This window comes from Symphalangus syndactylus, chromosome 15 (genome assembly GCF_028878055.3).
Source record: "Symphalangus syndactylus isolate Jambi chromosome 15, NHGRI_mSymSyn1-v2.1_pri, whole genome shotgun sequence".
Classification (NCBI taxonomy): Eukaryota; Metazoa; Chordata; class Mammalia; order Primates; family Hylobatidae; genus Symphalangus; species Symphalangus syndactylus.
The window spans coordinates 65348195-65366462 of NC_072437.2; the positions used below are offsets into that span (position 1 = coordinate 65348195).

Sequence of the window (18268 nt, forward strand, 5' to 3'; positions counted from 1 at the left end):
GAGATGTAAAAAGCAACATAAAAAAACAGGTATCCTAGGACCCTCCAACTTTTGATTAAACAGAGAAACTAAATTCTTTGTGGTGAATAACACAGACAATGTGTTAAAGCTTAATGAACAAATGCACCATCAAAGGGAAATAAATGTAACAACTTATTTGCATATGATTAGAATGCAAACAGCAGGGAAAATGTATCTAATAAGGAGAGCCTTTTTACTTCTTAAATGCTGAATATCGATAAATATTTTGGAAATTTGGCATATAGTAAATCCATGCATGCTGAAAATTATTCACAACCGAAGTTCATGTATGAATGCACATATATTAAAAGATAATTTGTTTCATCTCAGACTTTGTGAAATATAATGAAATACTGAATTATGTACTTTGTTTCAAAAACATTACTATGAATTGAATATGTAGATTTAAAAAAATTGCTTGTAGTAAAGTGATACCTTGGAAACTAAACATGAATCTTGCACTATACTTTAAAACATTTAAAATTGATGATGGGCTGATAAATTTAATTTTCTCAGTGCTTTGTTTCTTGAGTGACATTTCATAAATAAATATATTAAAACGAATACATGCACTTAAAATGAGCAATTAATACATTAGGTAATAGCAGAATTTTAAAGATTGCCTATGAAAACTGTTATAGAAAAGCATTACGACAAGGAATTTAACATAGCTTCTTTTCATAATGTAACTGAAAACCTCTTAGTGTTTATAAAAAGTGGTGAAACAACGTGGATGGGACTGAAGGATATGGTGTTAAATGAAATAAGCCAGGCACAGAAAGGCAAACTGCATGTTCTCATTCATTTGTGAGATCTAAAAATAAAAACAATTGAATTAATAGAGATGGAGAATAGAATGATGATTATAAGAGGCTGAGAAGGCTAGTGGGGGATGGAGGTTGGGGGAGTGGGGATTGTTAGTGGATACAAAAATACATTAGACAGAATGAGTAGGATCTCAACAGGGTAAATACAGTCAACAAAAATTTATTGTACATTTAAAAATAACTAAGTGGGACAGGCACGGTGGCTCACGCCTGCAATTTCAGCAATTTGGGAGGCCGAAGCAGGAGGATTGCTTGAGACCAGGAGTTCAAAACCAGCCTGGCCAACATGCTGAAACCCCGTCTCTACTAAAAATAAAAAAAATTAGCCTGGGTGTGGTGGTGCAGGCCTATAATACCAGTTGCTCAAGAGGCTGAGGCAGGAGAATCACTTGAACTTGGATGCAAAGGTTGCAGTGAGCTGAGACCACACCACTGCAGTCCAGCCTGGGTGACAGAGTGAGACTCTGTCTCAAAATAATAATAATAATAATAATAATAATTAAAAAAAGGGTATAATTGAGATGTTTGTAACACAAAGAAAGGCTAAATGCTTGATGCCCCATTTATCTAAATGTAATTATTACATATTATATGTCTATATCAAAATATCTTATATATCTCATAAATATATACACCTATTACCTACAAAAATTAAAAATTAAATTTAAAAAATATTAGATATAATATGGAGGATCTAGTGCTCTCTCACATTCTTTAACTAAAAGGTAAATTCCTTTAAAATAGCACTCAAGAGACTTTGTCTTTTGGCAACAGCAGGCAAAGACACAGAGTGTTATCATGGCAATGAATAATTATGAGGCCAGTCAACTGAGTAAAAATGGACAACTAATTGGCTGAAATATTCTAATATGTGAGACAGTGGCATTTATATTTAAACATTGCTTGCAAGTTATCAAGTTTTGCAAAAATATGTATCCTTCACATTAGCAGATATGAAATAGTTGAAAAAAGTACATAAAACACATGCAAAATAAAATAATCTATAACCCGTGGGAATTAAACACAGCTAAAAGACCAGAAAAGTTTTATTAGAAATTAGAATGAGAAAAAATAATAAGACATTAGAAACTTTATGAAGCAAAAGAGTTCCATTTTTGTTTTCTTTTTCTTATTTGTATTTTTACAGGGGATGGTGGACATCTTATGCATTCGGTACTTGATTTTGGACTAATAAATTAATGAAAAGCAACTTGGTATAGTAACAAAGAAAACAAGCAGCAAAGACACTGCACAAAGTAATTGCATGACCTTGGAAAGATTACTTAATTTCTCTGTGACTCCATGAATTGGGCTCACCGACAAAAGAATAAAGCAAACATGGACAAATGCTTTTAGTTTTTTTCTGATAATTAAAGGAATAACTCATTTCAGGAAGTTGAGTTTACCAGATAAAATACATTGTTTAATATTAATTCTTTTATTGACTCATTATCTGTTTTCCATTCATACTTCCAGCATATTAAAATTATATCTTTGGGATAGAAATTTTCTGAATGCTGCTTCTGTCAAAATTCATTGTTTTAAATTACAGTCATTTTTTTCTTCTTACCTCTAACAGCACCTATTGCCATACAGGGTCTGGAACTGAGATTTGGTTCTGAGTGATACAGAGAATTAAGAGAGATAGGACTTTAGTGATGATAAAAGTTTCAAGTAGATTATTGAATTTTAAATAAATAGCTTAACACAAATTGTTTTTAGCAGTAATTCTCATCAATTTTATAAAAAAAGAAACAAAAACCACCACTCTATTGTTTGTCTTATTACAAATTATCCAATAATTTTGTTCTTCTCTCTTTTTATGAAAAGAGTAAATTTTATAGCTGTTTTTCTAAACCACTTACAGGTTTTTAACAACTCTTGTAATTTTGTGCTTAATCTTTAGGACATTTAATTAGTAAAAAGAAAATCTGCTTCTTGAGTTTAAGACTAAAATCTTTTGACTTCGCATTAAAAAAATTTCCCTCAATTTCCAATTTGTTTATACTTTTAAAAGTCAACTTGCTTTTCATTATAAAATGCTTATTTTTTATGTATCTTACAAGTGTGTTTTAAAATTATTACCTTGTTGAAAACCATATTAAGTATATTTTTAAATAAACTTTTAAAAAATTTTGGAAGGCTTATATATACAGATAATTTATGAAGCTAGTACAGAGAGTTTCCATAACTCCTACACCCATTTTCCCTTATTATAAACATCTTCCATTAGTTTGGTACATTTATCACAATTGACAACTGATTAGCTAAAAGCTATAATCAGTTTTCCATAGTTTCTACATACCTTTGTTTTTTTGTTTATTTATTTCGAAATTCCATCTGGGATGTCACATTACAGTTTAGATGTCATGTGTGCTTAGGATTCTCTTGGCTGTGACAGTTCCTCAACTTTCATTGGTTTTGTTAAACTTAACACTTTTGATGAGTACTGGTCACTATTTTATAGTATATTCCTTAACTGAAATTTTTTCGGATGTGTTTTTGGCACAGGATACTTTTGGTGCCTCTTTGCCAGTCAGAAATCTCTGCAGCCCCCAGGACCTCTTCCGGAGCTTTGCTCAGGCCCACTGGGCTTGCTCTGCCCACTCGGCTGGGCAGGCTGTGCTCAGCTCGTGCTACCTGCCCGGATCCCATGCCCATCAGGCCTCAGTTCTCAGCCCCAGTCCAGGTGTGCCGCCATGAACATCTTCTGTCTACCTTGAGTATTGGCGTCTGGACTGGGGGGGACACAGTGGTGCCCAAAAACTCGGAGATGCCAGTAACTGTGGGGCCCCAACGGGTGTTACAGCTTTTGTTCAGGGAGTCTGAAGGTCTGAGCCCCAGAGAAGTGTTACAGCCTATGTTCATTCCTTCTGCCTGCAGCTTCAAAGGACAGGGATGTGTCATAACTCCTTTAGTCCCACCTCCCAAAGCTTGGTGAATGGGAGCATGTGGCACCCAGTGGCTTTTTCTCCCAAGTTGCTCATTGAGTGGGAGAGAGGATTACAGTGTTACAGCTCTTTTTGCACAGGCTGTTCAGAGGGTTCCAGGTTCTTGTCCCACATCCAAGAGGAATGAGGTGCTTGGACACCAGAGAGGGAGCAAAGTGAAGAAGTGTTTTATTGAGTGACAGACGTAAGAGCTCTCCACATGAGAAGGGACCCAAAGTGGATAGCCCTCTGTGAGAGAGGGGGATCAGAAAGCAGGTAACCCAAGATGTGGCTGAGTCAAGGTTTTTATGGGCTCAGAATGGGAGAGTTTATGCTGATGGGTCCATGGGCAGGCTTGGAAAAAGCACTATTTGACTGGTTAAAAGGCGTCGAGGAAGTTCTCATTCCAGTGGTGGACTCTACAGAGAAGGGCAGTTCAGTTTTCAGGCTTCAGGCTTTAAATTGTCTTTGGTTTGAAGGTCAAGTCTCACCAGGGACTAGCCCTTGTCTGCCTAGGAATTTGTCTGCCTCTTGCTGCTATTATTTTCACATGATTGAACTGGAATTACAGATATTTGGAAGGAAGACTGCAGACAAAAAGTGTCATTCTCATCACATCATATTATCTCAAGGGTATATACAATCAACATAATTTATTATATTTATCAGGTTTCTCCACTAGAAAGCTATATTTCTCCCTCTTTTTATATGGCACTGTTTACAGAGAAGATAACAACTGCAGGCCACACTTAAGAGTGGTAGTTATGTACCACCTTCTTGAGAGCAGAATACCTGCATATGTTATTCAGAAATCTTCTGCAAGAGAGATTTGTCTCGTGTCCTCTATTTATTTATTTAATCAGCTATTTATATCAGTATGGACATGGATGCATGGGTATTTTGTACATTAGGCTATTACCTTGTTCCGCAAAATATTTCAACTTTGTAAATCCTCTCAGTTGGCTCCTGTGTTCCTTTGCTCTAACCCTCATCTCTGAGAGTTGTTTGGTTTATTTGTTTGATTGTTTTTAACACTTCTTTCTGGCAGCATGTGATGCCTCAGATTTCTGCTGTATATATCTTGCTCCAGAACTATAATCATTTATTTATCTAGGGAGCTTTGGTTGTTTATATTGAGGAAGGGTATTAGAAACCAAGATTTGTGCACAAAATGTAATTTTATTATCTTATCTGAGTTAATTTCTTTTGCCTCTAGTGACCTTTTTCATTCTCTGTTCTCTGTGACTTCAATTATTTAATATTCAATTGTTATTATCTATTGAGATTATAAACATTTGAATCAGTAAAACAATAATCTTATATTTACTAAGTACTGCTGCATACAATTGAAGAAACTGCTTTATTTAAATGAGCTTCAAGTACAATTAAGAGCTTAAGACAAATTCCTTCTCTTCATTTTAACAGATTCAATGTTTTACAGTGAGCCTCTATTTTCTTACTTACACATGTATATCAAAAAACTTTAAGAGCTAGTATTTTTGTTCCCAAATTTTCTGCCCTGAATGCAACCAGAACTCTACTGTTGAGTCCAGATTCCTAAAGTATTATGATTAATGTGTAACTTTAATCAAAGTTTAAAAGTGACTTCTAGTTTAAGTAGTATCTTATTAACACCTGTTGCTTTAACTTCTACCAATTTCCTACTAAAATAAAAAATAAATTGCTGAAATATAAGCAATATAAAAACTCACAGATAAACCTGAATAATTAAAATGTATGTACAATGTTAAAATACAAGATGAATTTTCACTAAGTATTAAGGCATGGAAGAGAAGTTAAAAATAAAACAATTTTTTATTTTGTATTCAAATAAAAGATATATAATAACTTTACAATTTTCTCCCTCCTTAGTAAGACAAAAATTATAATGTGTCCATGGAAGGTATATTGTTTCTTCATCAATTGCACTCATATTTCTTTCTAAACCTTTTTTTTTCATTTTATCTACTTTCATTCATTTATTGTTTCTATTTTAATTAACAGCTCAAATTGTGTTTCCTTGAGGAGATTTGCCAGAGTATTTTCCCTAAAAGAACAAGCTAAATATTTTGTACTACATTATTCTAAATATTTCCTTAAATATATATAATACAATCCAAAATTATCATGTTTACTTAGTACCTTTATCTACTAGATTGCAAATTCACTGAAGAAAGAGCATCTATCTTATTCACTATTATATTCCTTGTATATCAATATATCCCTGGTATAACTAATAAGTGAATAAACAAAGTAAAATATAAGAATATAAATATTAAACAGCATTCAAAAATAATTAAAATTATTTATGCATTAATATCAGGGACCAGTTATAAGGTACTCACTATGATCAGTTTAATGTGTGCAAATTTACCCTTAGTAGGATCTCTTTGACTAAAAATTTCAATCACTTTCTACAGTTCCAGCAATGGTTAAGCTTTGAAACAAAAAAATTGATCCCAGAAAATGCTTCATTGTGAAAGGAAGATTTCAAACTTCAAATGATTTTTAACTTTTACTTAATGTCATTCCCCTATATAGATTTACAGTTGATATTATCAAAAGTAAATTTGAGACTTCATTTAATATGTACATTTATTTAATTTTGTGTTTCCTAAGAGTTCTCAAATATATTAAATCACAAACTGTTTCTTGCTTTAAGTATTGACTGTAATTCTCACCGAAAAAATGTATTCCAGAATATGAAGGAGTCTCCTTAAGATGAAGGCTTTGTACTTACGTGGTGATTTTTTTAATTCAATGTAATTTTTTGCATCTGTTTCTTTTAAAATTTACCTTATAGTTTCAAGTAGTCCTGTTTATTAACATTTTAAATTTTGTAATCCATCATACATTGCTATCCTTCTCAAATCTATACATCAAGCAAAATTGACCAGTATATTCCATTTAGCTTATTGATAATATTATTGAGTGGGAAGCTACAAACGACAACAACAAAACAACGGTCAAAAGGCATACCAATAGAGAGTTTTCTCCAGGCCTAATTAATTTATTAATAATGAGGAAATTGTTTTCTCAGGTCCAGAAACAGCTTTTTTTTTTTTTTTTTCTGTAATAAGGCCCTGGTTTTCAACCAATGGACCCTGTCATAAAATTGGAAATAGCTTTTTTCTTTGACGTATTTTTCATAAACCATAGTAATTTTTTTTTTTTTTTTTTTTTTTTTTTTACGGAGTCACTCTGTCACCCAGGCTGGAGCGCAGTGGCACGGTCTTGGCTCACTGAAAGCTCCGCCTCCCGGGTTCACGCCATTCTCCTGCCTCAGCCTCCTGAGTAGCTGGGACTACAGGTGCCCGCTGCCATGCCCGGCTAATTTTTATTTTGTATTTTTAGTAGAGATGGGGTTTCACCGTGTTAGCCAGGATGGTTTCAATCTCCTGACCTCGTGATGCGCCTGCCTCGGCCTCCCAAAGTGCTGGGATTACAGGCGTGAGCCACCGCGCCCAGCTGAACCATAGTAATTTTTAACCCTAGTGATATTTTCTTTTTCTAGATACTCAGTTACCATCGTTTTAGAAACAATATAGTTAAAACTTTTCTATTCACGAATATCAGTTTCAAGGCCACACTCACCGGATGTCTACTTGAGTGCAGCATTTAATTGAGAATTTCATTTCTGTAAATACCACCGTCATTCACTTAGTTAGAAACTGTGCTTCATTATACCTTATTCCCTTTGAATTATGTTCTGTATGATTTTGCTTATTTCTTCACTTGTTCAAGTCATGATTTTTCTTCAAGTTTCTGCTTAAGTATCACCTCCTTGCTGATTTTCCAACATTATCTAGGTAAGTAAGTAAACACTACTCTGTATTCATTTCATCTTTGCCTATCTTTATCTGAACTGATATTGTATTTTAAAGATTTACATATCTTCTTTCTTATTAAACTATGAATTTCTTTTGGGCCAAGCTTGGGATCTCATTTTTATGAGAACTGACTTTATGCAAACTATTTTACTCAGCATTTTATCTAGTTTACATTATTTGACACAATGATAAATGACATTTTACCTCCATACAGGTGAGGTACAGGATTATTGGGGTAATAAATTTGCTCAAAGACTTGGTGGCTTGGCACTACTATTTGACCCACAACATGTGGCTCTAGAGATCACATTGTTTATCATTCAGCTGCATTATTTTACATATAAGGCAAAAAATATTTACATAGGAAATTAGAAGAGAACTTAAGGTATCGAATCAAGTGATATGAGGCCAAGAATGGTTATTCTACTTTATCCCAAATAATTCTACTTCATTCAAAAGACAATATGTTCTAGGTGTTTTGTAGGCTCTTTTATTTTTAGACTGAAGGAATAAAGAAAATGTTAGAAGACAGTGTAGAAATGTATACAGGTAGTAGGCAATACATTTAAGATTTAACAATATATGCATTTGATCCAAAGAAACATTATTTTACACTTAATTTATTCAGTTTATCAGGTGTGAAGCATATACTTTGTCAATCCCACCTGTTCCAAAAACATTAGATTTATCACTAGTTCTGTCTACTGACCCTACATGCTATTACTCTATGAATAATCTTATTTGCATGTCTGTTAACAGCAACAAATATTGAATTCACAAGGTCCTAAACAAATAATTCTTTAGTCATTTTTACAAATTAAGCCAGATTATTTAACAATACTTAATTATTGTTTACCCTGTATTAGCTCTCTATAGGTAGTGATGAAATAGTGGTGAACAAAGAGTTAGGGTGGTGTCTGACTGCCTGAAGCCTGTATTTTAATAAAACTTAGATATTAAATATATAAAAATAAATATAAGGCCAAAGAGGTATCATAAGGTATTTTTTAATAAATAATTTTAACTTTTATTTAGATTCAGGGGGTACATGTGCAGGATTTTTTACCTAGTATGTTAGGCTATTCTTGTATTGCTATAAAGAATTACTTGAGACTGAGTAATTTATAAAGAAAAGAGGTTTAACTGGCTCCTGGTTCTGCAGGCAACACAAGCATGACACTGGCATCTGCTTGGCTTCTGGGAAGGCCTCAGGGAGCTTTTAGTCATGTTGGAAGTCAAAGCAGGAGGATGCAAATCACATGTCAGGAGCAAGAAGAGAGTGTGGGGGAAGTGCCACACACTTTTCAGTAACCAGATCTTACAAGAACTCACTCACTTTTAGGAGGACAGCAAGCAATGAGGGATCTGCCCCCATCACTCAAACCCTCTCTCCAGACCCAATTTCAACATTGGGACTACGATTCAACAGGAGATTTGGTGGGAACACAGATCCAAATCATATCACTTGAGTATATTTTGTGATGCTGAGGTTTGGAGTATGATTAATTGGATCACCTGAGTAGTGAGCATAGTACCCAGTAGGTAGTTTTTTTTTTTTTTTTTAACGCTTGCCGCCCTCCCATCCTCTTCCCAAGTATTTTTCACTGATGGAATGTGTAGATTGATGATTCACACATGATACATCATGATACATAAGGTTATGCCGTGGTAATATCAATAATAAAAACAAACTCATTAACTTAAAAAATAAAGGTTCAATTTTTATATAAACATCTGTCAATTTCAAGCTGGCTGGGCATTCTACTTTGTATTACCTTTACTCTCAGACCCAGGCAGATGGAGCAGCCACTATTGAGAACTTGTCTGTTCTGTTTGGCTGATTAAAAAAAGAGAGAGAGATTGGTGGAGGATGATAAATTGAGTACTGGCCATTATCACTCATATTCCATTGTCCAAAGTGAGTTTCATGACAACACCTAACGTAAAATCAGTTGCAAAAAAAATTTTAAGATGTGCATCAAAGAGAATCAGACCATTCTTGAAGAGTATTAATGCCTATCACAAAGGTTTTTAATCTGAGCACATGTAAATGATGGGATAGATGAAGTTACAGAGACATTCTAAATGAGAACAAGCTTTGGAACTCAGATCAAAGTTCTGATTCATTTTCCTGGTGAAATTTTGAAAATTTTCTATTTCCCATAACATAAGATAGTAGTTTGCAAAAATAAATCAATAAAATAGAGAAAAGAACTTAAGTTTTCTTTGAAGTATTTTTTTCTCCTATCTTTTATTTTAGTCCAGGAGTCCCAGATAGATCAGTCATGATATTGAACACTAAATATATTCTGAGTCACCAAATGTTCTTGGCAACATGTGAGAAACTTATAGCCAATCAATTTGTAGAAGATAAGTTTATAGAAGATATAAGAAGGGTTTCCAAGAGATCATCTGTGAAAAACTAATATATTTTACTATTTAATTTTTCAAACATTTATGACTTTGATTCATCTTCTATTCTGTGCCTATGAATTTTTGATAAATAAAAATTATATTACTGGGATACAAATAAGACACACTTAAAAATATTTTGCAAGAAAAGAAATAATGAACACAGCCATTCCTAGTGGATGGATTTGCCTTATAAATAGGGGTAAACCATTATCACAGAACCCAAACATGAATTAAAATTAACAAACAAAACAAAAAATAACCTTACAAACAAAAAATACATGAGCTTCTGAGGAAAATAGTAGACTTAATGTAATTAAGAATCATTAATCTGATTCAGAAATAGGTTAGAAGAGCAGTTTTATATGTGTCACACACAGAAAAATAACTACATGGCATTCTCCCCTTTATTGTGATTTATATAATTTCACAAGTTAGTTTCATCTCTATTATTAAGGACTTACCACGATCTGTATGGGAAAGTACTATTCTCCCATTTTATTACGAAGATTCTTACAAATATTTGCATATTGTAAGGACAGAGTTATAGAGATGTGCAATTTTAGTTTAATTAGTTGAGTTTCGTTTTAATTCAGTTTTGTTAAAGAACAAAACTAATGTTTTGCTACTTTTATGTGGAATGGCATGTGTGGGCTTTCGGATTGTGGTGATATTTCCCTTGGAATTATTTTTTTCTTTTTTGTTTGTTTTTGACGCTCCCTCATTTGGACTAAATCTCCTTGGAATTCTTTAGGTATAGATTACTGAAAAGGTCCTGAGGCTGCTTTTGATTTGAGACAGGTTTCGTTGACTGATATATTTATATAACTGGATATATAAACTTTTCAAAATTTGTATAAATGTAAGGGTCTCAAGTGCAATTTTGTTGCATGGATATATTGTGCAGTGGTGATGTCTAGGCATTTAGTGTATCCATCACCCAAATAATGTGCCTTGTACCCATTAAATAATTTCCATCACTCATCTCTCTCTCACCTCCCCTAACCCTTTGAGTCTTCGTTGTCTATCATTCCACAGTCTATGTTCATGTATACACATTATTTAGCTCCCACTTATAAGTGAAAGCATGCGGTATTTCTCTTCCTGTGTTTGAGTCTCACTTAAGATAATGGCCTCCAGTTCCAAACGTATTGCTGCAAAATACATGATTCTATTGTTTTTTACGGCTTAATATCATTCCATTGTGTATATACACCATATTTTATCTAATTATCTGTTGATGGACACTTGGCTTCCTTTCGCATCTTTGCTTTTGTGAGTAGTGCTACAATAAACATATGAGTGCAGTTATCTTTCAGTTGGAATGACTTATTTTCTTATGGGTAGATACCCACTAGATTGAATGGTAGGTCTCTTACGGTGGAGCAAAAGCAATTTCGGTTTTTGCCATTACTTTCGATGGCAAAAACCGCAATTACTTTTGCAGCAACCTAATATTTTGAGTTCTTTGAGAAATCTCCATTCTGTTTTCCATAGAGGTTATCTCAATTTATATTCTCACCAGTAGTGGATTAGAGTTCCTTTTTCTCCACATTCTGGCAATATCTGTCATTTTTTAACTTTTTACTAATAGCCATTCTGACGGGTAGGATACTATCTCATTGTGTTTTTAATTTGCATTTCTCTAATGATAGTGATGTTGAATATTATTTCATATGCTTGGCCATTTGTCTTCTTTTGAACGTTTAAGTAAAAATTGTGCATATTATGTACAATATGTCACTTTGAAATATCTATATATTGTGAAATGGCTAAACTGAGTTAAATAACATAAACATAACCTCACATACTATTATTTGTGGGAAGAACACTTATCTATCCTCTTAAAGATTTTCAAGTATTCAAGACATTGTTATTAAATATAGTGACTATATTTATGCTGTATCTTAACCAGTCTGTACATTACTGATTCTTACTTGCATTATACAATGTGATATTAATCCTGAGTCACAGTTCTACCCATACTCACAAACACTCACACTCCAACCACACACTCACATTCTAACACAAACACAGAGTTAAAAACTTTGCAGCAAACGTAATTTGTATGTTAAAGGATTTATAAATAGACTGACTATATAATTTATTGTCTAAATTGAGACATTTTAAAGAATAAAAGAACACCAGAGAAGCAATAATTCCAAGACCACAGGCCTAAACCAGGATTACTGCTAAGGGAGGAGTCAAAAACAAAATAAATGTCTTTGGTATAGTGTTCTTTTGGTTTCTGTTTTAATCTTCGTATATTCACTCTAAACCTTTCAGGTTCGTTCTGTGTCAGTACAGAATTGAAATTGCAACTTAAAAACGTAGTGTCTTTCACTCAAATATATTCTCTCCCTTTTTTGGGTTTAGCAAATATATGAAAAAAGCAACAACAAATCAACAATATCTTATCACATAAACTCATTTACATAGAAAATATAAAGAAGATAGAAAATGGTAAAGAGTTTCTATCATCTTATAAAAAAAGAAAATAAGTCTATATCTTAAAAATGCTAGGTGAAACCCCGTCTCTACTAAAAATACAAAAAAATTAGCGGGGCGTGATGGCAGGCACCTGTAGTACCAGCTACTCGGGAGGCTGAGGCAGGAGAATGGCATGAACCCGGGAGGCAGAGCTTGCAGTGAGCTGAGATTGTGCCACTACACTCCAGCCTGGGCGACAGAGTGAGACTCCGTCTCAAAAAAAAAAAAAAAGAAAGAAAAATTCTATGTCTGTTTTCTCCTCATTTCTTCTCTACATTCATAGAATAATTTCCTATTCATGGGAAATTTATTTAAATTTAGGTATTCCATTTGGTTTTATTTTATTCAGCATCTTGCTGTCTTTCTTTTAAGATAAATTTTTGTCAATTGTTCCTATTCTAAAATAAATAAAATTTATTTTAGTCTAGTTTTATTTGGTAAAGATTACATTCTCACCAATAGTGAGATTACATTCTCACCAATAGTAATATTACTATTAGCAATACTGATACCATCTTTTAAATTAGTATCACCTCCAAACTCAACGAAATTACTGTTCATAGAAATTCTAGGGAATAATATGGCAGTGAAATCACAATGCCAAACTTTATAAGAATGCTGTTTAATTAAATACACTTTCTGTTTAAATAAATTTAACCTATATTTTCAGAATATTTTATTTTTCAGTACACATTAAGTGCATTTATGACTGATTTTTATGTGTTCAATGAAATCTGGAAGCTAAAATTGTTGGCATATGTAGCAAAATATATTCCATGATTCATAAAAATCACGCCCAAACATTTTATAATTTTGAATACAATTCACAATTTCAGTCTATATAATTAAGAACAATCTGAAGGAAACTGTTCTGTTCTTTTTTATCTTGCAGTACTGAGACTCTATATATATTCAACAACTCCCCTTTAAAAATTCTCCCAGCCTGTTTCTAAGACTTTGATGATTTTAGATACCATATAGAAGTATAACATGCAGTATTTGTCTTTTTTGTTACTAGCTTATTTCATACGGCATAATATCCTCAAGTTTCATCCACATTGTAGCGTATAACGGGAATGAGTTCTCTTGGAAGGCTAAATAATATTGCATAGTATATGTATATTACATTTGCTTTATCCATTCATCTGTTGATGGGCATTTTGGTTGTCTACCTCTTGGCTATCGTGAATAATGCTACAATGAATATGGGTTTGCAAACATTTATTTGAGATTCTGCTTTCAATTCTTTTGGATATATACTCAAAAGTGGGATTGCAAAATTATGTGGTAATTCTATTTTTAAACTTTTGCTGAATGTTTGTACTGTTTTCCATAGTGGTTGTACTGTTTTATATTCTCACCCAAAGTGCCCACATATTCCAAATTCTCCACATCCTTGCCAACACTTGTAAGTTTTTGTTTTTTAGATAGTGCCCATCATAAGGAGCATGAAGTAATCTTTTGTGGTTTGGTTTGTATTGCTATAGTAATTACTTATGTTGGGCATTTTTTCATATAATGTATGCCATTTGTATATCTTTTTTTTTTCTTTGAGATGAAGTCTTGCTCTTGTCCCCCAGGCTGGAGTGCAATGGCATGATCTCAGCTCACTGCAACCTCCACCTCCTGGGTTCAAGTGATTCTCCTGACTCAGCCTCTCGAGTAGCTGGGATTACAGGTGCCTGCCACTATGCCCGGCTAATTTTTGTGTTTTTAGTAGAGACAGGGTTTCACCATGTTGGCCAGGCTGGTCTCGAACTCCTGACCTCAGGTGATCCGCCTGCCTCAGCCTCCCAAAGTGCTGGGATTACAGGCGTGAGCTACCATGCTCGGCCTTGTATATTTTTAAAGGGAATGTCTTTTCAAGTTCTCCTTTTTTTATTTGAATTTTTGTTGTTCTTGAGTTGTAGAATATATGTAGTTATTAACTAGGTATCAACTCTTTATCAGATATACAGTTTTCAAGCAATTTTTCCCATTCTGTGAGTCACTTTTTCACTGTGTTAATGGTTTTATTCACTGTAAAAATAATTGTTTTTAGCTTGATGTAAATCCATTTGTCTATGTTTGGTTTTGTTGTCTGTGCTTTTGGTATCATATGCAGGAAATCATGCCAAATCCAATATCGTGAGGCTTTTTACCTTATGTTTTTTCTAAGGGTTTTATGGGACTGGGTCACATGTTTACTTCTTTCATCTATTTTGTATTAATTCTTATGTATAATCTAAGGCAAAGGTCCAATTTATTTTACATGTAGAAATACAGTTCTTCCAACATCATTATTGTATATGTTATACATTATTTTATTTTATGTGTAGAAATACATATATTATTTTATATGTAGAAATACATTCATTATTTTATATGTAGAAATACAATTCTTCCAACATCATTCGTTGAAGAGAGATGATCATTTTCCCATTATATAACGTTGGCATTTTAGCTGAAGACCATTTGACCATACACACAAAGGTTTATTTTGGGGCTCTCTGTTCTGTATGGCATTGGTCTACATGCCTGTCTTTATGTCATTACCAAACTATTTGGTAAATATAGCTTTGTAATATTTTTTGAAGTCACAAAGTATAAAAGCCTTCAACTTTGTTTTTGCTCAAGATTTTTTTTTTTTTTTGGCTCTTTCTAGCTGTTTGGGGTCCTTTGTGGTTTTACATGAATTTTAGGATTTTAAAAATTTCTAAAATAAATGCATTAGGAATTTGCTAGAAATTGTATTGCATCTCTGGTTGGGTATGGACATTTGACAATATTAGATCTTCCAATCTGTGAACACAAGATTTCTTTCCATTTATTTGTGTTTCTTTAATTTCTTTCAGCAGTGCTTTGTAGCTTTAAGTATAGAAGTCTTTCACCTCCTTTGATACATTTGTTTTTAATTTTTTTGATGCTATGGTAAATATCAAATTTTCTTCTTGGCTTATTCGTTCTAAGTGTATGTACAAAAACTAATTTACACATATTGACTTTGTATACTGAAACAGCTACATTTATTAGCTCTTATGGTATTCCACTGAAAGGGGGTTTTCTACACACAGAATTATGTAATTAGCAAACAGAGATAATTCTACTTCTTTCTTTCTTATTTAGATGACTTTTATTTCTTTTTCTTGCATGATTGCTGTGGTTGAGACTTCTACTACTATGTTGAATAGAAATAGTGAGATTAGACATACATTTATTGTTTCTGATCTTAGAGGTAAATAGTTTTTACCATTGAGAATAACTTTAGATGTGAACATATTTTGGCTTTTATTATATTGATGTAATTTCCCTCTGTTTCTACTTCATTGAATGTTTTTATTATGAAACACTTTTGAACTTTGCCAAATGCTTTTTCTGAATCAATTGAAAATATAATGTGGTTATATTCTTCATTATTTTAATGTGTATTTTACTGATTGATTTCGGTATACTGAAACATCTTTGCATTTTATAAATAAATCCCACTTGGTTATAATGAATAATCCTTTTAATGTGTTGTTAAATTTGGTTTGCTAGTGTTTGGTGAGGATTTTTGCATTAATATTTATCTAAGGATATCGATCTTTAGTATTCTTTTCTTGTGAAATCATCTAATTTAAAAAATGTTTTAATTTTGTCTTAGGTTCAGGGGTACGTGTGCAGGTTTCTTATATAGGTAAACTTGTGACTCAGGAATTTGGTGTGCAGATTATATCATCACCCAGTTACTAAGCATAACACCCAGCAGTTTCTTTTGTTTGTTTCTGAACCTCTTTCTCCTCTCACCTATCATCCTCAGGTAAGCCCCCGTGTCCGTTGTTCCCCTCTTTCTGTCCATGTGTTCTCTTTATTTAGCTCCCACTTATAAGTGAGAACCTGTGGTATTAGGTTTCCTGCTTCTGTGTTAGTTTGCTAAGGATGGTGGCCTCTAGTTCCATCCATTTTCCTGCAAAGGACCTTCCAGCTCTGAGATGCTCTCCTTGGCTTTGTCTATTCTGCTGTTAATACTTGCAAGTGTGTTATGAAATACTTGTACTGTGTTTGTCAGCTTTATCAGGTTAATTATGGAAAACAACCTGGGGATCTGGTTGGGTGAGACTGCCATGTCCGTCCTCTGTGTTTCCAGGGAAAGAGTAGGCTGCACCCCTTGGCAAATTCAGGCACACATAGGACCACTGGGCTGGGAGCTCTAGCAGGTATTGCCTGCTTGGCTATTAGGTCATACCCCCTGCCATCCTGGTGTTTCCTTGGACAACAGGACTCTCTATTCTCCAGCTGGATTTGTGTAGAAGAAAAGCTGCTGGGCTAGAAGCTCCAGCAGGCATTGCCTGCCTGGATACCAGTGGTGGAGGTGGGTGTGGTCTCTTGCTCTGTTGTCTGGGTGTTTCCTGTGTCAACAGGAAGCTACACTCTCCTGCTGAGTTCACACAGAAGTTGGGCCATTGGGTCAGAGGCTCTAGCAGGCACCTACCACCTGACTGCCAGTGGCAGGGGTGGGTGGGGTCTCTTGCTCTGACATCAGGATGTTTCCCATTACTACGAGAGACTGTGCTCTCCAGATGAGTTTACACAAAAGTGGGACTGCTGGGCCAATGGCTCTAGGTAGAGTTGCCTGTTGGTTACTAGTGGCAGGGGTGGAAGGGATGGCAGGCCAAGTTTGGGCCAAAGCAAGACAGCTGGTCTGGAAGCTGGTGCAGAGCCCTGGCTAACAAGTGGTGGTGAAGCAATGTTAGTTTTCCCGAGCACTGCAACTGCAGCCTCTATGGGGGCTGTGGCACCAGTGCTGGTCTGCTCTGGGGCCCAAGCTTTGTGGAGGTCCGCTTGGACTCAGGATTTGCCCTGCAAAATGTCCAGGTGGCTCTCTGCCTCAGTCCAAAAGTGTGGTGGGGGGCCGGGTTGATTCTCCCATTCTCTGTAGAAAGCGTGAATCCCTGGGGTCTCTCACTCACTCACCCTTTCCCATGTTGGAGAAGTTTTTCTGGCTCTGTGCTGAGCACAGACAGGCTGGTGTCCAACTTTGCTCCTCTCTCTTCTCTGTGTTCCCCTGCCGCCTTGATGGATCCTAACATAGTTTCTCAGATCTTTCCTCTCTACAACAGTGATGCACATTAGCTGTCTCTAGTCCGCCATCTCTGGCCCCCTTCCATTGTCTGATTTTGGTATCAAAGTAAGACTGGCCTCATAGAATAAATGTAAAGCATTCTATTTATTTATTTATTTATTTATTTATTTATTTACTTATTTATTTTGGTGGATGTGATGATTAATATTAAGTATCAACTTTATTGGATGGAAGAATGCAAAGTATTGTTTCTGGGTGTATCTGCCAGAAGAGATTAACATTTGAGTCAGTGGACAGGGAAAGGAAGACCCACCCTCAGGAAGACCCACTCACAGTGTGGTTGGGCACCATCCAGTTTGCCAGAGCAGCTAGGAAAAGCAGACAAAAGAAGGTGGAAGAATCTGACTTGCTGAGTCTTCCCCGTCGTCTTTCTCCCATACTGCTTCCTGCCCATGAACATCAAACTTCAAGCTCTTTAGCTTTTGGACTGTTGGACTTACACCGGTGGTTTGCCAGGGGCTCTCAAGCCTTCCACCACAGACTGAAGGGTCTACTGTCGGCTTCCCTACTTTTGAGGTTTTGGGTCTCAGACTGAGCCATTACTGGCTTCCTTGCTCCTCAACTTGCAGTCAGCCTATCATGGGACTTCACCTTGTGACCGTGTGAGTCAATTCTCCTTAGTAAACTCCCTTTTATATATACATAGATCCTGTTAGT

At 34.8% G+C, this 18268-nt stretch overlaps 1 long non-coding RNA gene across 1 annotated transcript in view; it reads right to left on the minus strand.

Moving 5' to 3' along the window:
• Positions 1 to 753: 753 nt before the first annotated feature.
• Positions 754 to 18268, minus strand: part of LOC129463855 (uncharacterized) — a 170857-nt gene continuing 153342 nt past the window's right edge. Inside the window, exons 2-3 of the long non-coding RNA XR_008651310.1 lie at positions 2419 to 2466; positions 754 to 835 (exon numbers count right to left, since the gene is read on the minus strand). This is a non-coding gene — a long non-coding RNA (uncharacterized lncRNA). The remainder of the gene's footprint in view (positions 836 to 2418; positions 2467 to 18268) is intronic.